We start from the raw sequence: 27,647 nt of genomic DNA on the forward strand, positions 1-27,647 counted from the left end.
ACACTGCCGCAAAACCAAGCGCCAGCGGGAAGCCAAATATTTACCTGGAGGTGGGGCGCATTCCACGGGGTCTTCGGTTTATGCTGGCTCCAAGCTATGAGAATCCGGATTCCAAAATGCTGGCTGAGTGGGCAGAGTGTAACCTCGAATCATCCTGCCGCCTGGTCAAAATTTTAATAAAATATGCAGAGAGTGATCGAGCTTCCACACAAACTAAAATTGATGAGCTCAATGAAAAAATCTCCAAGTTGGGTAACCCCGTATCGGAGAAAAAATATCGTGAAGAGATGCTGGGGCGCCTTGTGAAGGAGGAGGATGTTATAAAAAAACGTAAGGCTTTCAAATTCCAGAGAGACACGTTAGACTACCAGAATGGGCAAATATTTACGTTTGCGAGAAAATTTGACTCTCTTAAGAAGGCCAGATGACAGCACATGTACAGCAGGTATCAACGCAAATGAGTTGGTACAATCATCTTCCTCAGTCTCTGATTTGAGCTCCATACCTGGCAGTGAATCGGAGAATGAATCAGCCTCATCTAGCTCTCGGTTGGGGTTTACAAAATTTTCCCTGGCGCAAGAGGTGGACTGCCTGCGCCAGGACAGCAGACAAACCCTCAGACCACGCGCCCCGAACTCACAGCAACACAAAGAGCAAACATCAAGCGCCGGCAAATCAGACACTGCCGAAAAACCAAGCACCAGCGGGAAGCCAAATATTTACAAAAAAACACAGAGGAAATGGAATCGGAAATGAACTATAATAAGGGTGATTTACTTTCAATCATCAACCTGACTGACCAACATCTTACTGATAATGAAAAGAAGATTTTATCTTTCGGCTTGACATACTGCCCTTCTAATGATTTGGACTATGCGCAGACACGCATTGACTTATATAAATGCACACGCAAACTCAAACTGCGCAAATTCTTTCTGCTCAATAAAACTAAATCATCGAAGACACAAGAAGGTGCAACAGGGGGGCTGGCAAGTCCCCCTTTAATGACTGAATGAATTTGAGTTATTGTGTGATTTACAGGATCTAAACAAAGAGGGCTCTCTGGATAACACTATCACCAGCACTACTTTTGACATGCCACAATTGAATATGCAGGGGTTAACCAATTTCAAACCCAGTCAACTTTTAACCCCTTCATGCTCCATGACAACATCGATATATATAACGATCTGGTGACTACCAAACTCAAAAGGCTCCAAATGCTTTCTGACATGATTCAGACCTGCTTAGACAATAATTATTTTTTGTTTCAAAGTCAGGTGTTCCAGCAGCTCAGGGGTGTGGCAATGGGGGCTTGCTTCTCCCCCAGTTACGCATTTTTACACATGGGACTGTGAGAGGAGCAAGTCCTCAAAACAGGATTTGACCACATTTTGAAAGAACACATAGGTGCTTGGTATCGCTATATCGACGACCTCTTCCTGGTTTGGAGAGGGTCGGATTCAGCAGCATTGTTGTTTATTGAGGAGATCTATGTTAACTGCCTCAATTTGGAATTCACTGGTAATGTTAGGAAGACTTCAGTTAACTTTTTGGATGTTGAGGTTTATGTCACAAACAGTGGCCTGGCAACCCCGTTGCACCGCAAAGTTACCGCCAGTAATACGGTTTTGCATGCCTCTAGCCACCAATCACCTAATTCGCAGCATCCCCTACGGGGAGATGTTGCGTATTAGACGTATCAGCAGTGTCGACTCCGAGTGTGTAAAAGCACAGGGCGCGAATAAGCGTAGATTTTTAGCCAGGGGCTACTCTGCCAATACATTGAACATTGCAATTAGAAAAGCAAGCAATGTCCCTCGTTCTACAGCTCTCAGCCCGAAACTGGTGGGGTTACCTGTTAGCCAAAGTGATATGTTAGAACCCCCCAGATTAATCACACAATTCAGTCGCTAGCACAACGAATTGCGCAAGATCATCAACAGCAATTAGTCGATTGTGCAGAGTGATCCAGTTATTGGACATACCCTCCTCAGGAATCCTGAGCTAACTTTCCGCAGGGCACTCTCCATGAGCGATATGCTAGTCAAGAGCAGCCCAGAAGCAACACCTGCTAGTTCTTGGTTACAGCTAACTAAAGGCTTTATCAAATGCGCTTCTTGTAAAGCATGTAAGCTGGGAAAGAACAATACATACAAGAGCCCCTTTAGTGATGTCCCCAGGGTGATCAGCAAGAAACTGACATGTACATCTGAATATGCAGTGTATGTGCCGGAGTGCACGTGTGGCCTGCAATATGTTGGCAGCACCAAGTTGCAGGTCCACAAACATGTACTCCAGCACATGAGGGCCATAAGTAACAACGATGCTATGTATCCAGTGGCCAGGCACTTCAAAGAGACCCACAACAGCAGCTTGGAACATCTTAGCTACTTTGTGGTGGACATGGTGCCCCCACTCTGCCGAGGCGGGGACCGTGAGGCCTTACTTAGGAAACTGGAAACCAGGTATATCCTCGAGCTGGATACTAAGAGCCCGAACGCGCTTAACTTGAGTGTAGGTCTATATACCTACTTATAATGTTGGCTTCCAGCTTCCTTTTTAGGTGTCAGCATTAGATTAGTAACAACAGATAGCTATTAGTCTTACTGTAACAGGTCTCTGTAGACAGTAGATATTCTTCCTGTGTTCGAGTTTTAATCACTGTTTTATCACTGTTTCCTTCTGTGTACATTTCACTCCTCCTGTTTTACACCTAATAACATGATTTCAGTGGACTAGTTGTTCAGGGATGCAATATATTCATAGGGTTACTCAGCTATCTCAGGAGGCACACGATGGAGTTATCCTCATGATTTGCCTGTCAACTCTTCAACATCATGATGTTTTTATCTAGCCTATCATGTTGTTTTCTTTGGACCTGATTTTAGAAACCTGACGTTAGGATTTTACAACTGATCTTAAGATATAGGCTCTTTTTTAGATATTTATGATGCAATAAATATTTATATTGATTCCTTTTTGTAAAAATAATTTTACAGGGTGTATCTTATGATGTTTTTATAACAGGGTATGTCAGTGAAGAGGGGAATGAATATATTTGTTTAAATCATTATTGGAATGATTTTTACAAATTCTCTCTGAAACGTTCATACACATTAATCTCATACATAATGATCACAGATTACAGGTCCTTCTAGCGACATGATCCCTATTTTGAGGGGCAGCCATGAATTAATGTGTTTTTATAGGCTAATTTCCACATTGCGCTCTTTTGCACATCATGCATTTAAGCATCTATTCAGGCAAAGGTACCACCGTGACAATTGCATCTCCATGCTATCTGTATATGAATTGACTAGCTGTTTTATTGTTTACTCGATTGTTTTCTAGCTTAGGCATTTTTTCGTTCATAATATTGATGTGCATTATTAGACCGGGATGAATTAATACCAACCATGTTTTTTCCAACAAGGTCTTATCTATTGATGTTTGCCATTGCTGCACTTTATATTTATTCAATGCATATATGCCATATCCCCCACTTGGGGTGTATTATGTTTGGCACTAAGTTTTGCACTGAGAAGCATTTGTTTGCACTGTAATTGCTATTTGCACATCGTATGAGACAATCATGAACTTTTGTTGCCTGCGCCATATTTAAAATCGCAACATGGGTAACCATTGTAATGTATATATTCATTATATTGCGACCCTAATAGAAAGTCTTCCATATATCTTGATTCACTGATCATGTGACATTTTTGCACTAGCACTTTAAAAGGGTGGCTTGCACTGTGAGCGTCATGTGATCAAGGCCTCTTGGGAGGCCGAAACGCGTCATGGCGGTGCATGGTGTCTATGGAAAATAAATAACTATATGCACTTACTATTTGGGTCCGTGTTTCGACTTTGCTTCAAGATTGGACGTTTTGGAGACGGAGTTCTGTTCATATATATATATATATATATATATATATGCACCAAATAATTCCCACCACTTCCGGCTCCCGGCGAAGAAGGAACTCAGACCACCACAGCGATTCAGGCAAGGTATGCGTTTATTTGCGTTTCCCACGCAGCCTGCAACGACGCGTTTCGGGCTTCAAGAGCCCTTGATCACATTCAGCAAAAATTATGTCACCTGTACTTTTTATACATTTTTTTACCTCAGTGTGCACACCCCCTTGTTTGTGTGGACTACAAGTCACGTGATGAATGAACATAAAAGAAAGACTACTAAGTCCCTGTTGATCTTTCGAAGTTGTGCAGAAAGTACTAACTGCTTAAATGCATTAATAAAATCTTTTCGAAGGATCAAACATTTGATATGAACCAAAGGCAAGATTGTACACATTAATTAAGTTGAACAATATCTGACAGGATTAATCCTTATTTCATATATTTACACTGTTGTTCTTTTTAAACTATATGTTATAATTCAACCGTGAACACATTTGCCAAGATTTATATTAATTAAATGATGTCTTTTATACATTAAAAGGCCCCTTCGTTCAGACAGTCACTTAGAGTTCACTTAAGTCCTACTTAACTGTGAATAGTGCAAAATTATCAGAAAGTGCTAAATACTGTGCAAAGGTGCAGAGACAATAAATATAAAGTGTACATTGTGCAGAATATATCAACATAATCAACAAATTTAAAGTTCATAGCAGGTCAATGATATATGTACACATGAATGTTTTTCGTCCAGTCAGATATCAAAACCAATATTACCCATGTCCATAGGACGTATGTAAAATGCCATGAAAGATATGTTTTGTTATCATAGTCAATATAAATTAAGTTAAAAACAATGAAGAGAGTCATAAGAGTAAAAATGGCAGAACAGCTATGTAGATCTGTGGGCTACAGGTAAAGTGCAAATGCAATATTTCTGTCAAAAGCAGCAGTACATACATGTCAGAATACTATTTACAAGTATGTATACATATCCTCCGAGTTATTCAGACCCCTTTGCCACTTGCTATCTAGTTCTAACATAAACTTGGTCTCCAGCTGCCTTAGTTTCTTTTCTCTATTGCCGCCCCTTTTACATTTTGGAACGGCGGCAATGACAAAATAGGAGAGGCAATTAATGTCTTTATTGTGGCATTTCGCAAAGTGCCTAGCCACGGGGTAGGCAGCGTCATTATGGAGAATAGCTCTCAAGTGTTGTAATATCCTGACATGTACCTGTAGCTTTGTGCTTCCCACATAATTTAGACCACAGGTACATGTCAGGATATAGACAGCAAAGTCCGTTTTACAATTGAAACTTCCCTTGATAGGGATAAGGGAAGTATCAAATGGGGTCTGATAGGTCGACTTATTACAACCGAATTTACAAGCCCGACAAACAGTGCATTTTTTGAAACCCTTTGCGGATTGTAACCACAGTGTCGGTTTTCTTGTCTCAGGAGAATTTTTGTCCAAATCGTTGCCCATGGATCTGCCTTTTCTGAAAGTTACAGCAGGGGGAGTGGTCAGCCGTTCTCCCAGAACGTTGTCTGTGAGGACGATAGGCCAGTGTTTTTGTACAATGGCTCAAATTTTCCTTTCTTGACGAGAGTAGGTCAAGATTAATCTGGGGTTATCTGAATTAGTGTCTTCAGATGTAGATTGTATGGGCCCCTCCTTGAATAGACTGGTTCTTGGGCGTTTGTCAGCTTTGTTAATAGCCGCATTAATGATTTTATTACTATAGCCTCTCAGCCTCAGCCTAGTACACATGTCATCAACACACTTCCGAAAGTCATTCTCATCACTGCAAATACGTTTGAGTCAGAGGACCTCAGCGTAAGGTATACTGGCGATGAGGTGCCTAGGATGTGAGCTATAGGCGTGCAATGTGATATTGACAGCCGTGATTTTTCTATGTAGCGTGCTTTGTAAGCTGTTGTTAACAAACTTGAGCTTGACATCCAAGAACTCTTTTTGAGTGGTGTGTATGTGGGAAGTAAAAGTTACATTTAGGTCGTTATTATTGATGTTATCGATGAAAAGTTGTGCGGATGCTATATCACCACGCCAGATGATAAAAACATTGTCGATGTATCGAAGATACAACGCCAAATGTTGGTCACATACAGCCCTGTATTGACCCCTGAGGACCTGTTCCTCCCACCAGCCCACGTGTAAACACGCGTAGCTGGGGCAGAAACAGGCCCCCATAGCGACTCCCCTCCTCTGTTTGTACAGTGTGTTGTTGAAAAGGAAAAAATTGTTGTATAAACACCAATCAATCAATTCCACAATCATTTTGTTGTGCGCGTACAGTTCAAGAGGTCTGGTGGCCAAGAAGTGTTTAACCGCCTCTAATCCTTGTGTATGGTTGATACTTGTATACAAGGATTCTATGTCTAAGGTTATTAGACACAGGTCATTAGACCATTCTACATCTTGTATTTTTGTCAAAAAATCCCCAGTGTCCTTTACAAAACTTGGGAGGGATTTGACCAAATCTTGTAAGAAGTGGTCGATGTATTGACCAATGTTTTCGCTAGCACTATCTATAGCAGAGATGATGGGCCTGCCAGGTACTGGTACTACCTGTTTATGTATCTTAGGAATAAGATACAAAACAGACAGCACTGGGTGTTCTTTAAATAGAAATTTACTTTCCTCATTGGATATCAGGCCCTCCCTTCTCCACTGAGCTAACATTTTTTGCAAGGTCATTCTAGCATTCTCATATTCTTTAGATGTGGCTTTCTGATAACATTGTTCATTGCCTAGTTGTTTCTCAGCTTCAGCTATATATTGTTTTTTAGGCCATAAAACAAGGTTACCCCCTTTATCGGATTTTTTAATCACAATATCACAATTTTCACCACGTTTTTTGACCAATTTGTTATATGCTAGTCTCCTAAACACAGTGCCACGCTGGTGTTTGTTTTTCTTAGTACTTATGTTCAATTGCTTCAAATCCTTTATGACCATATCATGGTAGGTATCAATCGAGTCTTTTGGCATTAGTGGGACAAAACTGGATTTATTTTTAAAAGGACTTAAACCCGCCCCTTGTTGGATGAAATCAATTTTACGCAACCTTTCTTGCGTGGAAACATCAGTCGAATCTATTGCTTGACTGTCACCAGACTCTAATTCTTCAAGAAGGTCATGCATGGTTACTACCCCAGAAGCGTCAGCGGCTTGTAAAAATGGAGTATCCTCATAATTATACGCAATATTTTCAGATGCATTTGTTTGGTTTTTGTCTGCTTTTAATGCGAAGTATTTTTTCAGTTTTAGTTTTCTTATAAAATAAAATACATCAATTCGAGTTCGTGCATAATTAAAGTTTTCACCAGGACAGAAGTTCAAACCTAGTGCCAGAAGTTGTTGCTCTGCTTTAGTGAGAACTACGTTGGTAAGGTTGACAATACTGTTGCCTAGTTGCGTTTCTTCTTTCTCCAAAACGTTTTCTTTTTTGTGGCGGTTTTTGAGCCTTTTGCGCTGCTCTCTTCTGCGCTTGTTCCTATATTTGCGTCTTGCTTCCTTTGTATTCTCGGACGCAATGTTTTGAGTCTCTCCTCGACTAAAAAATCGAGCTCCTCACTCATGCTTAGAATTGGTCGTTTACAGGAAATAGTTTCCCCTGATGCACTTGAAAAGCTCGAACCACTAGTTATTGACAACGTGTCATTGGAAGCATCTTCATTAGTACTTTCAGCTTGCTCTGCGCTTTTCGTTGCGGTTGAAGTTTTATCGCTGTATTGTTTCCTTTTGGCCAAATCATATTTTCGTGAAAACGTGAAGATTTGACCGTTTTCATAATCAGCCAAGTCTCTAGCAAATTTGTGGGCTTTTCTCACTTTGATTTTATCTTCATGTTTTTTGAGTCTCTCAGTGATGGCTGCTTTGGTCTTAGTGATGTAGTCTGTTGGTGGTAATTTGTCAAGTTGACTTGTTATATCTTCAATTTCTTTCAGAATTTCCATGCGATCTATTTTAGCATATTTGCATAGAATTCTCACCGAGTTCATCGATGCCTGAAGATGGTTTTCTCCCCATTCTCGGAGCATTTCCGGATTCTGTCTATCAAAGCTGGGGGCCAGCAGAATCCTTAACCCACGAGGGACTCGCCCCACTTTGTTATATTCGGAAAGTGATTTATTCTCCCACCATTTTGTGATTTCCAATTTGGATTTAGTCTCGAAAAGTTTTAGGAGCGCTTTTGCATCTTGGTTTTTGTTGGGTTCTGTGGCCGGCGGCTGTGATGTATTGCGCACCCCTGTTGGTTGGATACAGAACATGCTTTCTGCCGCTAACTCTCTCTCTTGTTCTACCTCCGCTGACATGGCCGGCTGCCGTACAAATGCTAGAATGTTATACAAACTGACGAAAGTCAATTTTGTTCCTCGTCTTGTCTGTTGCTGCTACTCCCTTCCTGATACTCAAGGAATGCCCCCACTCACCGGCGCACGCAGTCTTCTTACGAGTCCTCCGACTCGATCGAACACGTTCAGACGCCAGTCCGTTACTGTGGCAATAACTGTAATCAGGGGGAAGCCGCCGAACAAATTCCACCACGGATCCAACAAGATGCGGTTGAGGGCAGCTTCCGGCTTGTAGGGAGGCGGTCTGGAGACAGAGGCAACCGACCTCTGTAACGATATGCACCAAATAATTCCCACCACTTCCGACTCCCGGCGAAGAAGGAACTCAGACCACCACAGCGATTCAGGCAAGGTATGCATTTATTTGCGTTTGCCACGCAGCCTGCAACGACGCGTTTCGGGCTTCAAGAGCCCTTGATCACATTCAGCAAAAATTACGTCACCTGTACTTTTTATACATTTTTTTACCTCAGTGTGCACACCCCCTTGTTTATGTGGACTACAAGTCACGTGATGAATGAACATAAAAGAAAGACTCCTAAGTCCCTGTTGATCTTTCGAAGTTGTGCAGAAAGTACTAACTGCTTAAATGCATTAATAAAATCTTTTTGAAGGATCAAACATTTGATATGAACCAAAGGCAAGATTGTACACATTAATTAAGTTGAACAATATCTGACAGGATTAATCCTTATTTCATATATTTACACTGTTGTTCTTTTTAAAATATATGTTATAATTCAACCGTGAACACATTTGCCAAGATTTATATTAATTAAATGATGTCTTTTATACATTAAAAGGCCCCTTCGTTCAGACAGTCACTTAGAGTTCACTTAAGTCCTACTTAACTGTGAATAGTGCAAAATTATCAGAAAGCGCTAAATACTGTGCAAAGGTGCAGAGACAATAAATATAAAGTGTACATTGTGCAGAATATATCAACATAATCAACAAATTTAAAGTTCATAGCAGGTCAATGATATATGTACACATGAATGTTTTTCGTCCAGTCAGATATCAAAACCAATATTACCCATGTCCATAGGACGTATGTAAAATGCCATGAAAGATATGTTTTGTTATCATAGTCAATATAAATTAAGTTAAAAACAATGAAGAGAGTCATAAGAGTCAAAATGGCAGAACAGCTATGTAGATCTGTGGGCTACAGGTAAAGTGCAAATGCAATATTTCTGTCATAAGCAGCAGTACATACATGTCAGAATACTATTTACAAGTATGTATACATATCCTCCGAGTTATTCAGACCCATTGGCCACTTGCTATCTAGTTCTAAGATAAACTTGGTCTCCAGCTGCCTTAGTTTCTTTTCTCTATTGCCGCCCCTTTTACATTTTGGAACGGCGACAATGACAAAATAGGAGAGGCAATTAATGTCTTTATTGTGGCATTTCGCAAAGTGCCTAGCCACGGGTTAGGCAGCGTCATTATGGAGAATAGCTCTCAAGTGTTGTAATATCCTGACATGTACCTGTAGCTTTGTGCTTCCCACATAATTTAGACCACAGGTACATGTCAGGATATGTCTTTAATGTAATTTAAGAATGTAATGTAGGGTGTACATAATATGTAAATAGTGTAACAAACTTGAAGTCCAAATGTTTTTTATAACTGATTTTATTGTTGATTTTATAATCAAGAAGTATTGCATATATATGGTATGGTTTTAATTAATCAAACAATAAATTTTTCATTCATATATATCTTTACATTATGTAATATAAACTTAGAATATATGATGTAATAAAGATTACACTGTGGAAGTCTGCATACTCAAACAGTATTACTGCTACTGATATGACAAGCACATGTATCAATATTTAAACAACTGACTTGCTAAAAATGAACCTTGAACGTCATATTTTGGACTCTTTTCTGTGAGTGTGGCAGAAAGAAGCTAAAAGGAAGTCAGTGACAGGCTTCGAGGTGGAATGTAACATGAAGGCAAGCACTGAATTTCCAGAGAACTGCATTAGAGGTTTTCTGAATTTCAAACTGATAGTCCACTTTTAGCATTCGGTAGAGTATCCTTGAGATTGGAGCTAGAGAGGTAAGAAAGGAGCCAGGGACACCCTTTGTATCTGCGCCCAATATGGTTTCTTTTATGTGCCATTCTCCATAGTCCGGGGCACCCCATGAATTCTCGTCTGTTACCCAGGCGCGGCCATACCTGCCGGCCTGTGTGAAAGTGTCTCAGCTGCTGGCTCCGTACGGGGCGCACAGATCACATCTATCTCCCTGGCGTCCAACGCGTTCGTGGGGCGGCAAAGATCAAACTCCCAACAGGAACACAAAAGCAGGTCTGTAAAGAGGCAGTCAACCTTCTTCATTGTTCACTGCCTATTGTGACGGCCACAGGGGTCACAACCACCCTCTGCCTTCTGCACCCCATCACATACAGATTGTACGAGGAAATCATGAGTCAGAGAGGACATATGATATATTGTTGGGAGATCTTGCTAAAAGAAAGAAGCATGCAAGGGAGTGAGAAAAAACCAGCAGAGAGAGGAGAACAAAGTTAGAAGACTTACTTGACAGAGAGGAACATTTGAAGTCAAACACGAAACAATAAAAGGCCAGATCTAATGAAACTCTTTTTTGGGACGTACATTTAATTTTAGAACAACTATGGAATTAATAAGCCCTCATTTACATTTGTGTTAAAACAATTCTTCGAGAAATCATTATTTTGCATGTCTTTTGTGCATTTATATATTTTCATTGTATTTGAAGCAACGAGAGCCAATTCGTAAAATGTGTCAATACGGAACAAACTCAACTCAAAATGTATTTTTGTATTTGCATCAGAGCAAAGTCGAGTGGTGTATGTTGGACAGTATCAAAGTATAATTTATTACGCGAGACCCAAATGATTGTGGGGTCAATTTTCTATTCATGGCAATATAAGTGAAAGTGAAAGCTCCCAGCAATCAGCAAAGATATCAATAATGGTTTTGGTCGGTGCCCTTTTAGCGAAATATCTTGAAAGTGGAATGAACAAAGCAAATCAAGAACTTCATTCAAAACTACAGACAACGGAGATAATTAAACACTAAATTAAAGCAATTGACGATTAACAGTAGTAAAGAGGGATTATTGGAGTATTTACAAGATGCAATGTCACATAGATGTGTTCACCTCCACTGGCTAAACAGCATTTAATATCACCGGAAACAGCTGTAGTGCATACATGGTACACGGTGACTGAAATCAGCACAACAAGCCCATACCTTTTTGCAATACATAATGTCACAAAACTATTGGAGATCATACATTTCAGAATATGTGATGTGAAAACGTATGAAGTTCACATGATTCACAGTGTAGGTGATGTCATAGAAACGTCGAGGGCCATACCGTTTCCAATGTGTAAGGTCAAATAAGCAGCTCACATCCATATATTTAACAATCTGCCACAGTAACTGATGACGTCCATATGTTTCCAGTGCTCAATGTCACTGACATAGTATGTCAGAAACAGCTGAAATTAATGCACTTCACACTATATGATATCATACAAACAGTTCAGTTCCATATATTTTGGAATACGTAATGTCCCGGATATAGCTGAAATCTATATATTTCTTAATATCTGACCTCATAGAAACTGCTGAAGTCCAAATATTTCCCAGTATGCAATTTCACTGAAACAGCGGAATTGTCATTCATTTTCCACTGCGTAATGTCACAGAAGCAGCTGACGTTCAAACATTTAGAATATAAGAAGTCAGAAAAAGTCAATATCCATAATCCATGCAAGTGTAACATATTTAGTGAGCAGCGTAGGTGCGTCTATCTGTAAAGAGTCTCTGCAGCAGCAAAGGTTTCCTTTCGTTGGTCCCACATGGCTTTACCAGATATATTTTTTTTACTTTATTGAAGCGTGATCCATGTCCTTTTGTGGCAAAATGTGTCATTACACCCCTCTCCCGCTCCCATCCCTCTACAATTCATTCTCTCTCTGCCCTTAAGCCGGGCATTTGAAAAGGCTAGAGTAGACAGCTTTATTTGCTACCAGAAGGTGGCGCCATTCTGCAGCCCAGGGCCTCAAATACGCCTGTGTAGCCAAAACCCACAAGTGCCATCTTTCCTGGTTCTTTGAAAATCCTTGCACGAGAGTTGTGTCTCTTAACTCTTCCAGAAACCCTTTGAGTCTCTTTAGCTTCCTTCTTCCCTCTGCTCCTGAATTTTACATTCTATCTGGCAAATTTTCTTTCAATCACTTTTTTCTACTGTTTCCACTTTATCTTCACTTGCCAAGCTGTTCTTTTTTGCCACAGGCCCCACATCTTTGTCCACACTCGGCACAAAAAAATTGATATCACACGGAGACGTTTAAAAAAGTTTATAGGTTTAATGTTGCGTTTTTACGATGTGCACATCATTTTATTTGACAACACAGACGTTGTTACTTGGCATATGGTGCTGCCTCTATCATTTTTTAATTACTGATATTTTCTATGCAAAGGTAAATTAGTCATATTCGCATGTTATTAGTGTTTTTCTTATATTGTCCTCGCACACATTTTCATCAGCTATTCATTTTGGACATTGTTTATGAAGGGGACCCTGTAAATTCATAAGAGGACACTAACACTTAAAATAGTGTTATCATAAAACAAGAATACTTTACTTTTGCTGAGTGAATAATGTAGAGGGCACGGGAAAAGAAAGAACAGGACATATTATTTTCAAACTACAAGAGGCCATGTCCTTCTAACATATATTTTGTACTGGTGAAAAAAAAACATGAGGAGTGCCCTTTGCACTATTTGTTGCTCGTGTAACATCAGTGATGTCAATCATCAAATGAAATGAGCAAACACGTTTTAGGCCGCTTTCTAGTATGCAAAGTTTTTGCATCAGGTCAAAAATGGAGACATTTAATTTAGACCATTGGATCACACTGAATTGCTTGTAAATAATGATAAGTATGTGCCTGAGAAATTAGAAAAGAAAGAATAGACCATGAATATGCTCATAAAATATAGAAGACTGATTTGTTTCACTTTTCCGGTAGAAGTATTAAAATGGGATTACTTGATTTTGCATTAAGCTTCCTCACGCCTTCACATTAGGACAGAAGCGAAAACTTCTATTATCCAAACACAAAAATATGGTGAAATCTGCCAGGTACATATTATGCAGTCATACAAGATAATAATCACCCTCTTCTAGTACACAAACAGCAAATTTGGTTCTTAAGAATTAGCCTTTTTTTTTTTTTTTGCACAAGTGGCATAGAAAAGGAAAATATTTTCTGCAATGTTCTTTTTGGAGAGAACATCATAATCTGCACGTGTGTACAATCTGTATCATCCATTCTTTTCTCCAAATATATCCCTAAAGACACCGACGTATTGAGTTTCCTAACTTGATAGTCCATTTTTTGTTTAATGTGGTGCATAAGCACAAACTTCTGTTCAAATTTTGGTTTGACATTTTTACACCTTTGCTGCAGTTCCAATTAAGGCAATTAGGGGCTCATAAGTGGGAATCCAGATTCCGTCGCAAAAGAGTGGCCAAAGGTGCATGGACAAGACTGTATCTGTGGCTGTTTTCTCCCTGCATGATTTTCACTAGATAAAACCGGGCACAATTTATGTGGGACAAAAAACACTTCATTCTGAGTTTTTGCACCTTGGAACGGCGAGAAAGCATGCATAAGTACAGTGCTTTACTCTATTGTTGCAATACAGGACCAGGTAAATATCGCCCCACACAGTTCAGTATTTATTGGTAGCCTAGTACCGCTCTAAGAGACTGCAGGGACTTGATTATGTGCCCCAAAGTAATAGTTGATATTTCTCACACCCAATAAAATCAAACACCGTATGGTTCGAAATGTATTGGGTGCAATAAATAGCACCTACATATGTATTTGGGAATAATGTGCAATAACGTAGATTTTGGTGCAGTAATGTACTGGCTGCAGCAAAATACTCATGTTCGGGTGATTACCGGGCCTTTTTCACCTGTTACATTCCGGCAGGTTGGACTTGCTGAAATTTAATGTGGGGTGCGAACTTTTTCGCACCCAGCAATTCCCAGGTGTGGTAAACATTGCACAATTAGTAATGGGATCAGACTTTTTTCCAGGGCACTTATAACCAGGTCCATCATGGATGCCTTACTCACTACGATAATTACAATTAATATCGGCAGTCATTTTTGTCACGCACTTGCAACTGCAGAATTTCGAACTCTTTAATCGTAAATTGAAAACACAGTGGAGTCAGATATTGAAATCGACGCCAGCACTGGAAAAAAATTAAACTGTGGACCTCGTTGTGAAGTCTTTGTTGAAGCAGTCTCTTCACAAATGTATAATTTACGCTTTCTTTCAGAGTTAATATTTATGTTCTACTGTGGCTTCTAGCATTTTAACATAATCCCCTTCAGCGCAAAGTTTTTTTTAACTAAAGTGCATCACACTTTCAAAGGAAAAAGCATTATAGTTGTAAATCTTTCCCCTTTCTTCGCCCACTTCTATAAAGTGCCCCTCGGTGTGCTAGGGTCTTTGGAGCGATTCAATTCGGACCGGAAGAGGTCAGTCTCCCACACACCGCCTGGTAGTGGGTCCCAAGACAGACAGTAAAAGCCCAGCCTCACCAAGGTGCTTGCAAGTCTATTATGTTGTAGATAAAGAAATGGCGCCATTGTTTTCCTTTTCTCTGGCTGCTATGACACGATTTTGGTATGATGGATTGTTGTCCTACCACTGAACTCGTTGAACTCTTCAGCCTTTTTTGTCAGACTCCTGTTTACAGAAACACTGCACCGTTGAAGCAACAAGGGAGGAAAAGTAAACTAGCAACTTTCCTAAAACAAGCGTTGGCAGAGCTAATAGGTCCTGCAATTGGCTTTGGCAATGGATTGCAGTATAGCTAGAAATAATAATAAACAAAACACTACAACGGCATAGCACTTTAAAAAAAATAATTTTTAGTCACGTGGCAGGGGTGTTCTTTAACCCAAAGGGCATCACTTGGAACTGGAATTGTCCTTCTGCGTTAGAGAACGCAGACCTCTCTTAGGCTGCCTCAGTCAAGGCAATCTGCCAGTACTCAGATGTTAAATCAAAAATGCTGAGGAAGCTCCTAGGCAAGAGGTGAATTTTCTCTGTGTGAACAGGCCTGTTCACGATTGTGAAGAGCTCAAAAGCTTGATTTAAAGAGCCTGGGAGCTACAAGAATGGTCCAGGACATGAGAGGCACCACTTGGGGAGCTTGAATCAGCTGGGTCTAGGAACTGGTTGGGGAACCTTTAATGTCCCTTATACTCAGATCAGGAGGCCAGAAGACTAGCCCTTTGATTCACTATGGGGTCCTGGGCTCAAGATGAAGTTGGAGGTCCAGTTCATCATCCCCAGGCAAGAGGGCAGCAGTCAGCAGGTCAGCACAGCAGGGCAGCAGTTCATTTAGAGCAGCAGCCCTTCTTCCTGGCAGAGTATCCATAAGTCCAGAAGTGAACTGAAGTGGTGGTGTCTGATGTCCTGCTTTTATACACAGGTGTGCCTTTGAAGTGGGGAGAAGCTACATAAGGCATTCAACTTCACCATAAGTAAGAATTTAACATTTTGATATCGGAGACAGAAAACACGAACTGGGTATTAGTGAGTCTGAGTGTTTCTTAATTAAAAGTTTCTGACACTGAGAGATATAAACTAAGCCACTGCATAATTTAAATTACAATTTGTTCTGTACTATTAATAAGTGTTAGTATTTCTTACATATATCATCTGAACTATAATCCCATTTTTGAAGTGGGTGTACTATATATGAGTGAACTAGCCTCTATGCTGACATGTCACCTGCTGATGTATGTGTATGGTGGTGATTTCCGACAGTCTGAGCTGTTCATTGAGCCTTCACTCTACACTGATGGCTGAGTATAGCTGTGTTTTACGACATACTGACTACTTTGCTCAACTCTCCTTTGTGATGAAAAAGTAGTAGTTTGCAATAAATTCTTCTGCTCACTAAGACCTCTCTTTATGGTGATGGCTCAGTGTAGTAGTGGTTTCCAACAGACTGACCTCTCTGCTGATACCTTTCTACAGGATTGGAAATGACACTTATAAAATGTAATAAGGCAACTCAAATGTTATCCAATGGAAGTGATAGGCCTTGCAGTAGTGAAAAATGAATGTAAGAGTTTTTTTACTAATAGGACATGTAAAAATGAAAAGTACATCTTCTACTTCTTAAATACATTTCACCCTGTCCCTGCGGCTGTCCAAAGCCTACCCTCGAGGTGTCATATGTATAGAAAAAGAAAGATTAGGCTTGGCAAAAGGTTTATTTTGTGAGATTGTAATGGAATTGTAAACTGCACACACAGGCTCTGCAATGGCAGGCCTGAGACAAGTTTAAAGGGCTACTTAAGTGGGTGGCCTAATCAGTGCTGCAGGCTCACTAGCAACAATTGATTTAAAGGTCCGGGGCACATGCATTGCACTTTACTAGGGCCATATAAGTAAATTAAATATGGCAGTTGGGTATAAACCAATGGTCTGATGTTTTAGGTAGAGAGCATAGGCACTTTAGCACTGGTTAGCAGAGGTAAAGTGTGCAGAATCCTAAGGCCAGCAAAAAGGAAGTCAGCAAAAACAGGTCTGAAGGCAAAAAGTTAGGGGGAAACCACACCAAGATTGGCAAGTCTAACAACCTGCAATGCAATACTTTTCTCCCAAGGAGACAGTTTACAGTGCATCTCATGGCAGAGCAATCCAAACCATGTTATTTTGTTTTAGGCGTACTTTAATTTACTGTTTTAGATGTGAGTTATAATATAGTTTTAATTGTTTATTAGGTGTGTTGTTTTATAGGTTTTCATATTGGTTTATTGATTTTTTCATGTCTTAGTTGTACTTTATGCTTTAATTTTTCTTCATTGAGTTTCACTTTTTTCAGTTTTGCCAGAGATAGCGCATATGCTGTTACTTATGAAATCTCTTGTAAACTAAAAAGCTTAAAAGGGGCTTAGAGCCTGCACATTACATATCTATGATTGGCTTGGACATCACTTTTATTTCTTGATTTTCATATGTCAGCAACTTTGCATCCCTTGCTGTGATGTATTTACTATGGGTACTGTATCGATCCCCCTATTTCTGACCCTTGTCTGGTTAATAATTAACTAGCAGCCATTCAACTGCACAGAAACCCGTTATCTGATTAGCCATACAACAGCACAGAAGCCCGTTATCTGATTAGGTCATAGCGCATGCCATCTCATTAGGCAAGCACTATTTCTCCAGCCCCCTAGTAGGCATACGGTGTTCTCAAAACAAATCAAACCTACCACGACCTGGGAAATCCCCACAGCCATTGTTTTGATTTAGCCGAGAACTTCAGTAAAGAATGTGCGAACTACCAGTTCGTATGACATCCTTATTGACGTATTTATGTCCATCCTTACGTCAATCTCGGCACCTTTCAGGTATAAATAATACCGACATTGCCTTAAGCAAACACACGAGGTGGTGACAAGATTGGAGCAGCGAGACTTGCCGAGGAGCCCAGCTGACAGCGAAGCCCACAGACGCTGCCCCTCCTTTCTGACGCGCTGAGAGAGAGACGCTGCCTTTTCTCCTGCCGAGAAATCCAGCTCCGGCGCTTCCAAGCCGCCCTCGCAGGCAGCTGGAATATCAAGCCCTGAGATAGAGATACCAACCCTCCAGCCTTCTAAATCCCAGGTACTGAACTGAATAACCCTTTGTAGAGAATTCTTGAGGCAGACCCTTGGCAAAGCAAACTTAACTTAAACTGCTACTTATCTACTCCCGCCCACGTATTAGGCTTAGGTCAGGTACATTGGGGTAGGCATAGTTAGAAGCACCAGTTGAGTACGATTAGTCAATGTATATATGTATGTCCATTTTAAGTATCATATGGCTAAGAAACCATATCAATGCTTTTACAGTATTATTTTATAATTCTGTTATTACTGTATGCACTTTACTTAACTATAAGTATTGCAATAATAGCGATTCATTTCTCTTGTATGAGAAAAGAGACTGATCAATAAATAACATCTTTTTATTGAACACGCCCGTCTCTTCCTTTTCTCTACAATCTGGTGAAACTAAGAATGCACTGAACTGACTGAGTAAAATAAGTTGTCTTTTGTTTTCACACGACTCTAGAGATACACTCTTGATTAGGGGAGAGCAAAGTTGTCATGTTCTATGGTTGTCAGAAACTAAATCCCTTCTTGTCTATCCAGGGAGGTTAAACTCCTCCTTGTCTATTCGAGAAAGTTTCTAGTGAACTCTGAGCTAGCTGGCAAACATTAAACTTTAAGTCTAATATCGACAGTAGAAGACCTAGTTAACCTCTGTCCTACGTCTATACTATTGAAGATATTATTCCAATGCGCAGAGCCTATTGGGATAATAGGAACTACACTACATGGCGCCCAACGGTTTGGATAGGCAATAAATCTAACGTAAGACATTAGAGTAACTCAGTCGTGCTTTTTCACACAGACCCCTTTTCCCCATAATACTCCAAAGACGTCTGGAGTGGGTGAAAGGTTAAATCCGCCAAACTTAGTAGGAGGAGACTCCTATGTATGGTTCTTGGTTTATTCAACGTTGAAGGATACACTGTTCCAAAATATTGTGCATCTAATCTTTGTTTCCATAGAAACCTGATCTGCAAATAAACAAAATAACCTTCTTGACAGTAGAATGTCAGAAGCTGAAGAAGAAAGGGAGACAGCTAGAATAGCAGCTCAACTGCTAGCGGCTGACAATAGTCTCCTACAGCAAGACCCGGAGACAATACTCATCCCGGTCAACATAAGGAAATCTATAACTTTAAAACTTATAGAAAATGGGTTGACACCGAGAGGTGGTACAGTCATATTCGTAATTGAGGCACACGAATATCGGCAGACAGAGGTATTCTATTCATGGATAAACTTTCCAGCAGCAAACGCTGTAACAAAGGACTTCCACTATTACAAAATAGAGGAACCTCCTAATGAGTACACTCCTTTCGAGGAGGTGGAAATACCACTCAAATACCAAGAGCACCTGCTCTGGTTTAATGGCGCCCTAAAACATAATAATCACATCACCAGGCTCGGTCCACTAGGTAGACCAGGAGCAACGTGGCCGGTCCTATCCGGATACACACCACATCCAGACATTGAAGAAATGTCTGCACCAGAACTTTTAGCACAGCTAAAACAATTAATTAAAATACATAGACAATTAGTCCAATATGTAATGCGGACTTCAACAGTCCAACCAGCTATTAAAATTCCACAGCTGATCCCTCACCAGGGGAACACAAATAAAATTACACCACAGAACATACAGTCCTGTCTAGGTAAAGTACCCGCAAAACGGGAACAAATTCCATTCTGGTTAGCACAAAAAATCTCTCAAATAGAGGCGGTATTTCCAGATACCACCCCGGTTGAGAAACACAGGATTCTGACTATCTGTCTTCCAATGGGAATCGCACCACATGTGGAGGACTGTGACACTTGGGGTACAGTCTTTGCTTCAATTTACACAAAAACACATGGGGTTCCATCCATGTCAGTAATACCAGATGTGCTAAAACAAATTCAAGATGAATACGGTCCAGAACCTGCTTTAACTCTTGGTATGAAATTACTAAAAGACTTCAAGCAGGTCTCGGCAATATTATTAGCAAATATAAAGGGAGAAGCAGCAAATGTGGCGATCCGCCAGAGGTTGAAAGAGACAGATATAGCAGACCAACCATTTGAAATTGCCAGAATCATAGAAAAATCCTATAAAGAACTAGGAAGAGATAGTTTGGGTGGAAAACCGGTGAAACCCCAACTTATTGAAAAACCTGAAAAAGTATTTATTAAAAATAATCTAAACACTCAAAAAAAGAGCTGGGATGGAAATAAACAATCCACTCCTAAAGAAAAAAGATTCCAGTCCAGAGGAAGGTCTCCTCGGCGGAGAGAAAGATCTCCGGACCAAGGACACAAGTCTCCCCAGAGGGAGCCCTCTGAGAAAAAATACAACCTTAGAAATAGGGATAATCTGAAGAAACCTGATAGATATCAAGATATTGATACACGTCCCTCTCAATCTTTTCAGACTTCCTTGCAGAAATCGGAAAGAAGAGGACGATCAGAACACAGGGAAGAGCACGTCAAGTCCAAAGACAAGGAACCTGCTCATCAAAATAAAAAATCACAGTTTCCAAAAAAGAAGGTAGCCAGTATTAAAGTAATCAACCATGCCGAGAATACTGAGGACACAGCTGAAAAACGGAGAATGGGCTCAGACAATGCTAGACAGCGCAGCAGAAGTGAGCATAGCTCGCAAGATCCTTATGAATCATCTGGAGACAGGGGACACGAATGAATACATTCAGGTGGAAACTGCAGATACCAGGGTTAGCAAACCTCATAAAATATATGAAATAACATTGCGTATAGAGGGGGATAAGACTAGGAAAATAAGGGGTCTCTTTTGGGATAATCTCTCCAAGGGCTATGACATCCTTCTAGCTGAAAGAGACTGGCCACCAGAGTTTGTCAGGGAGTGCCCTCATGGCGAAGAAATAATTATGCCTGCCTTCTCAAATCATATTCCAATTCATAAAAAATAAACACTTGCAAGAAAGTGGGCAGTAGCCCAAGCTCCTGCAATATATAAAAACCATGTGGGATGGGATGAGGACTCTCCTCCGCACAAAATCCAGTTAAAATCACAACCTACTGCTCAGAGGCAGTACCCAATTAAGCAAGAAGCAAAAAAACGGGTAAAAGAGATCCTAGATCAACTTGAATACCAGGGGGTGATTGAAACTTGCATCTCACAAATGAATAATCCTTTGTTTCCTGTCTCCAAACCAGACAATTCATATCGTCTTGTTTTGGACTACAGACACCTTAACTCATGTTGCAAAACCTTTGCAGTACAAAACTCGCATAGTGCTGCACTAATGAATAACATAGTGCGCAAAAAATACAAAACAACATTAGACATCTCTAATGGATTCTTCTGTCAAAATACAGCACCAGAGAGCAGATGTTTGACCGCGTTCTCAATAAATGGCGGGCAAAAAAATTCTGTCGTTTGCCCCAGGGGTTTAAAAACAGCCCAGGATTATTCTCAGCAAGAGTAACAGAGTTACTACAAATATATGATGATGAGGCATTATCTTATGTCGATGACATCTATCTAACAGATGATGACTTGGATACTCACTTGAAGAGAGTGAACACCATAATACTTGGGTTCGCAGCAGAGGGTTACAAATTCAACTTTAAAAAGTCAAGAATTGCCCATCTAACTGTCCTGTTTTTAGGATATGAACTATCAAGTGAAGGCAAAAGCCTGGCTGACAATTTCCTAGAGAAATGTGCTGTAATCCAAGCACCTAGAACACTAAAAAACTTACAATCAATTCTAGGTTTCCTAAATTTCGGAAGAACTTACATTATAAATTATGCAGAGAGAGTTAAACCTCTCTATGATCTTATAAAACCAGATTTTAAAAGAATCAATTGGACTCAAAAACACACAGAAATTTTGAGATCTTTACAAACAGATATGTTAGTTAAAACAAAATTACAAACACGTGACAACACACGCAACCTTGTGATTCGAGTCATCCCAGGAAGATGCGGATTCACATACCTGACCTCTAATGAAGGAGAGAAGGTACCAATTGCATACAAATCACATTTGTACACAGAAGCTGAAAAAAGGTTCAGCATTAAGGAAAACATTGTTCATGCGGTTCAAACAGCCGTAGCAAAAGAAAAATACCAAGCCGACGGTAGACAGGTTACAGTCAGAACAGCAGAATCAGCTTTTGAGGCATTAACAACACCATGTAATTTACCGACAATGGCACTGAATCCAGAATGGATACAATGGGTAAATTCTGTTGCTACAGACAAAGTAAAATACTATTTTGACCCGGAAATGAAAGAATTAAAATATCTAGAATATGAGAGAGAATACCCTCTGCCAATCGACATTCTGCCTTTACGACAGTACGCCTGTGTAATATATACAGACGGTCATGCTCAACCCTCAGTTTGGGAAGAGCTGGCTTACAACGCCACATGCGAAATTGTGAAAGAAGTGTGGCGCGGAGGTAAATTAAGACCTCTACTTACAAAAACACACTCAGTAGAAAATAATTCAGAACAACAAACTGAAATAATAGCGTTAAAAATGGCGCTAGATAATGCCGATCGCGAATTCCCGACACTTATAGTGTGCGATTCGTATTACTGCGTCAAATCATACAATAACGATTTACAGAAATGGATTCAAAACGGTTACAAAGATGACACAGGTGCAACAATAAAGCACAAAGTGCTTTGGGAACAAGTAGTTATTTTACAGAAAGAACTACCAAAAACTCACGTGATACATTCACTGAGTCATCAGCGTGATGGTGTTCACGTTGCAGGGAATTCATTGGCTGAGACAGCCACAGCGGTAGCAACTAAATCGGCTTCCGTAGCTACAAAAAAGCGTGCAGTAAAATACATTGACGGAGAAACTGTGCTGGCAGTGAAAACGTCATCAAAAGGCGACTGCTCAGCGCTACCGATCAATTACCCACTCAATTATACATACATAATCGATGCAAACTCAGTCCCTTTTGCTCGAATCCCTGGAGTGGGGGATAGAGTAATTCCAAACACGGACAGGAGAGGCTTGTTAATAGCAGACGCACATATGGGTGAGGGTCTCAGACACCTTAAGCTAAAAGATTCTCTGGAAGAATTACAATCAGTGTACTGGTGGCCAGGCATGAGCCTGCATCATCACATTTTTGTAAAAAACTGCCCAGACTGCAACAGAGATCGCAGTGGCGAGAGAAACGGTTTACTACCATGGCGTTTCACTCCAGAATGTATCAAATCAACAAAAAAATAATAAATACACAGTATGAATAATGCGTCGTATTAACATGTAGAGACTATCTTCACTTATAATGTAGACCCCAACTTTCGGCTGACGTCGGAACTGTTATACAAAGATTTGCGAGTCTAGAATGGCATATACGCTAGAAGCATGTTACATTCTGACCAAAATCTTTCCTTTAGCTCTAAAAACAGCTTATGGGGGGTGACTGGCCAGAATGAACATTGCATTGCGGGACTCTTCTCACTTCCTTCCTGAGGGAAACGGGATGGTGTAAAGAAAAAACCAAGGCATAAAGCAATCTATAACAGCAAAGATATTAGGTTCAGGAGTTGGGTGGGTCAAACATTTAATAAGTGTCCAACGTAGTCTAAATAACCTGCCAAGAAATTCTCTGAAAGGACTCAGTCCGTACGAACTATTGTTTGGGACTAGAATGTTAATCCAGGACTTAGATAGTCAGACTTCAGTGGTTAAAGAAAAATGCTTTGATATCAAAGATCGCTTGGCTATTTTACAGGACTTAAATGAAACAAGAAAAGACCTGAGCAACATAAAGTTGAAACAGCAGCCAGCAACCACTGAACAACAACCACCTGTCCCAGCAAGGCCTGTCTGGATTCCAAAAGTCGGGGATCTGGTCAGAGAGAAGATCGCGGTAAAGAAGGAATTTGGGCCTTCTTACAGAAAAGCAGTTCCTGTCTTGTCTATCAACGGGACAAGATCAGTAGTACTACCGCCCCTTGCTGGTAAAAAGGAGAACCGAGTCATATCCATCGACCTGGTTAAACCACAATCATGTGGCCAATAACAAATAGTAGGCCAAGTGGACTCCCAAGCAGTAGCAGAACACCAAAGTTTGCTACATCCACAGAGGTTCAAACTGAAAGACTGATCACATTTGGAAAATCTACAGTGAAACAACAAGGACTATGCAACAAAGCAATGGAACTTGAACCTCTTAAAACCCAAATAAAAACTTTTCATCAAGGAACAACAACCTACGATGATGTAACTACAGACTTTGCTAATGAAATAAAGCAAAATCCAAAAACAAAAAGTAATCCAGAAGCAATTGGAACAATTGACAGAACGGCATCCGGCTACTTCATCAACTTCGATGATGTTTCAGAAGATCCAAGTGAAACAGAAGTACAGACATCAACAAAAACCTTTAAAGACAAAGCAAAGGAACTTTTTCATCAACTAAAGGGAACCTATCTGACTTCTCCATGGATTGAAATTTGGGTGACATTAGGTGCATTTGTCCTCATACTTTGGTTCATCATGGTACTATGCTTGGGACATTTCATTGAGGGAAAATATGCTAAAATGGACACAGCAAGCCAGAAAATCAACTTGGTCCTTAAACCACACACATCTTCACACGTCAAGAAAAGAGAACTTTCTTCAGTGAACTTCACAGCCAATCCTATACCAGGCGGTGAGCATGGGACAATACTGATTATGAAATCTATGGCCCGGTTGAAATCCTGAAGTATCCACATCAATTTAAGATCTCGTTAAGTGACTTTGTAAAACCAAGCACATTTGCTGATGATTGGGATTTTGAAAGTATTAATGATATGATGTCTGACCTAGTAATGTCTGCTAAATTTACAGAACATGATTATTTGCAGGGTTCGTCTAATTATGATCAATTGTTCTGCTACAACCACTATGGTAACCATTATCTACATAAATCTGCACAACCTAGAAATGTTTTAAATTATAACCAATGGGAACATTGTGCTACTCCACCAAAGGGTAGTTCTAAAACATTTTATGATAAATATGCATATTTTTCAGGGTTCAACACAAGTAATGCAGAAACATTTTATTTCAAATTGTCGAATAAGACAGGTATGAAGACCATGCTTACAAACACGAAATTGATATATTCAGATTCATTTTTTGAGCAAATGAATACATTTGGTTTTGATTTCTGGAACAATAACATTGAAACAAAAACTGTTTGGGGTACAAAAGATTGGCAAGTACAAGGTATAGAATCATTATTCAGAGCCTGCATGATCCCAGAACAAATTATATTTTTGAATGACACTATTCAACAAACTACCTGTCTTGGCTTAGCCAAAATCAAAGACTTAAACAAACCGTCTATTCCAAAGCCAACAACGAACAGTAATAGCTCTATAGATGTTGAGATAGACGTGAACCATATTTTAAACCAAAACAGAACACATCCTGATTGGAAACAATGGTTGATCTGGCCCACAGACACAAATAACTGTCAAGACAGATTCCTGAACAAAATACAGGGGTTCAAATTGACCAGGCCAGACCCTAGATATTCCCAAAGACAACATCCAGGGATAGTAACTACTTACAGTGTGGGCAAGCTCTGCCTTCAATGGCTACAAACATCCACACTGGCAGAAATTAAGCAACACCTAACTTTACTTCAAGAGGGTGCTGACTTGCGTGATTTCATTATGGGACCACGCAAACAGCGTCAAAAACGTTTCATAGCGGCCTCTATATATGCAGCTTACAATGAAGCCTGGAAAGTAACTCAAATTGAGACAGCAGAAAAAATACGGGAAATTGACCGTATTAATTTGGAAAAATCACTTTCTGTTGTGGACAATGGGTTAATGACTCTGTCCTCCAGAATATATTCACTGGACAGTATTGTGTCTTCAGCAATCGTTATAATATCGCAAGACTTACTGATGTTACAACACGGTCAGTCCCAATTGCGTTCTATTGTACAACTTGGCTGGACGTTACAAAATTTGCGTTCAGGCTATGTGCCTTGGCGTTTAATCAACACAACGTCACTATTTAATATCTTTAACCTTACTGATAAACAAATCAGTTTGGCACAGAAGGGTGCTGACTATACAATTCTGAGCATTGAAAAACTTGAGAGATTACCATTGACAATGTCAGAACGACCTGTCATTGAATGGATAATACATGGGATAATAAATATTCCGATAACAACTTTCCAGTTTCAATACTGCCAAAAATATATACAGGCAGGCCAGTATGAAAGGTTGGGTAAAGGATACAATAAGTCAACATGGAACTTGCCCTATACACACGCATGTGTTAGTAATAAAGGACAAAGTGTGTTCCTTAGTGGCAATAATTGTGAAAGGTCACTAAGCGGTACACTTCTGTGTCAGGGTATTAGTTTGCATGGAGCATGTGAAGGGACTTCAAATAACCTTTCATGTCACCAGCTAGGCACACCTGCAACACAAATAGAACCATTCTTTAGGAGACTCTCGAACGGGAGTTACATTCTAATTGTAGATCGCAGATGTTGCAGTCTGCTGCCCGGAAAACCTTATCTCATAACTGTGACTACGAAGGTCATGTGCTGTGAACGAGTATTGTTCCCAAACGATGCCCGAGACAGGGAGGCAAGGTTATGGCCCAGTTTGAAAATTTCTTCTATTCGAATTGATACTTTAAGCAGAATGAAGACAGTGCTCCTACAGACGCCAACCATGTTAACGTCATCAAAAGAAACGTATGATCTCCAAGTTGCAAGGACAACTGCTGAGATTCATTCACTGTTATCAACCAATTCCCCCATACATTTCGCAGAAATACTGAGCAAAATCTTAAATATTTCTGATACAAGTGGAATCGTGAGTGTATTTAAGACAGTGTTTTCAGGAGCTTTAACCACATTCAAAGCCATCCTGGGTATTTTTCCTGATTTTGTCCATTTCATCTTTGGCGGACTTCCTCTCCTTTTGGGACTAGTGGCAGGCATCCTATTTTTGATCCTGTTACTTCGCTATGGCAAACCACGTCACAGACAAGGCACCAGCGATAATGGAAGACACAATCCGAGCTATTGGCTACCGGGACCGCATAACTAAAGTCCTTGGACTAGCACGGCTACGAGATTTAAACATGACTTGGTTTCTTTCATTTAGACCGATGTGGCAAAGTTGTGTTATGCCTGTATTAAGGTGCTTGCTATGCGGCGAAGAATGCGTGTTGGACACCTGTCTGACACTACAATCGGATGTGCCAATGGACGCAGAGACTTTGTTGGGTCCGGTAACGGCTCATGCATTGTGCTGTCCCCAGCGGCTACCAATCCTGATGACGGCATTCGTGGAGACTTCACCACTACGATTGAAGAGTTGTGAAGTACAAGATGAAAGCAGCTTCGATCAGGTACGACCTTCTGTCAGCTATGCTGATCGAAACATCAATGAAGGCAATCATGCTCATGAATGCATGTTACAAAATGTTTCCGAGTTAGTGGAACTTTCGCAAGAAGCAGTTGACAGATTTTTCGAAAGTCTCAACAATATGATGTTTTCACCAGAGCAGAAAGAATGACTTTGAACAAACTAGCACACGAGGTTCCACACACCCTGTATTTGGCCTTCAACTTTGAAAATAAAGCAATAAGAAATTTTCTCACCAGT

This window comes from Lissotriton helveticus, chromosome 6, assembly GCF_964261635.1.
Source record: "Lissotriton helveticus chromosome 6, aLisHel1.1, whole genome shotgun sequence".
Classification (NCBI taxonomy): domain Eukaryota; kingdom Metazoa; phylum Chordata; class Amphibia; order Caudata; family Salamandridae; genus Lissotriton; species Lissotriton helveticus.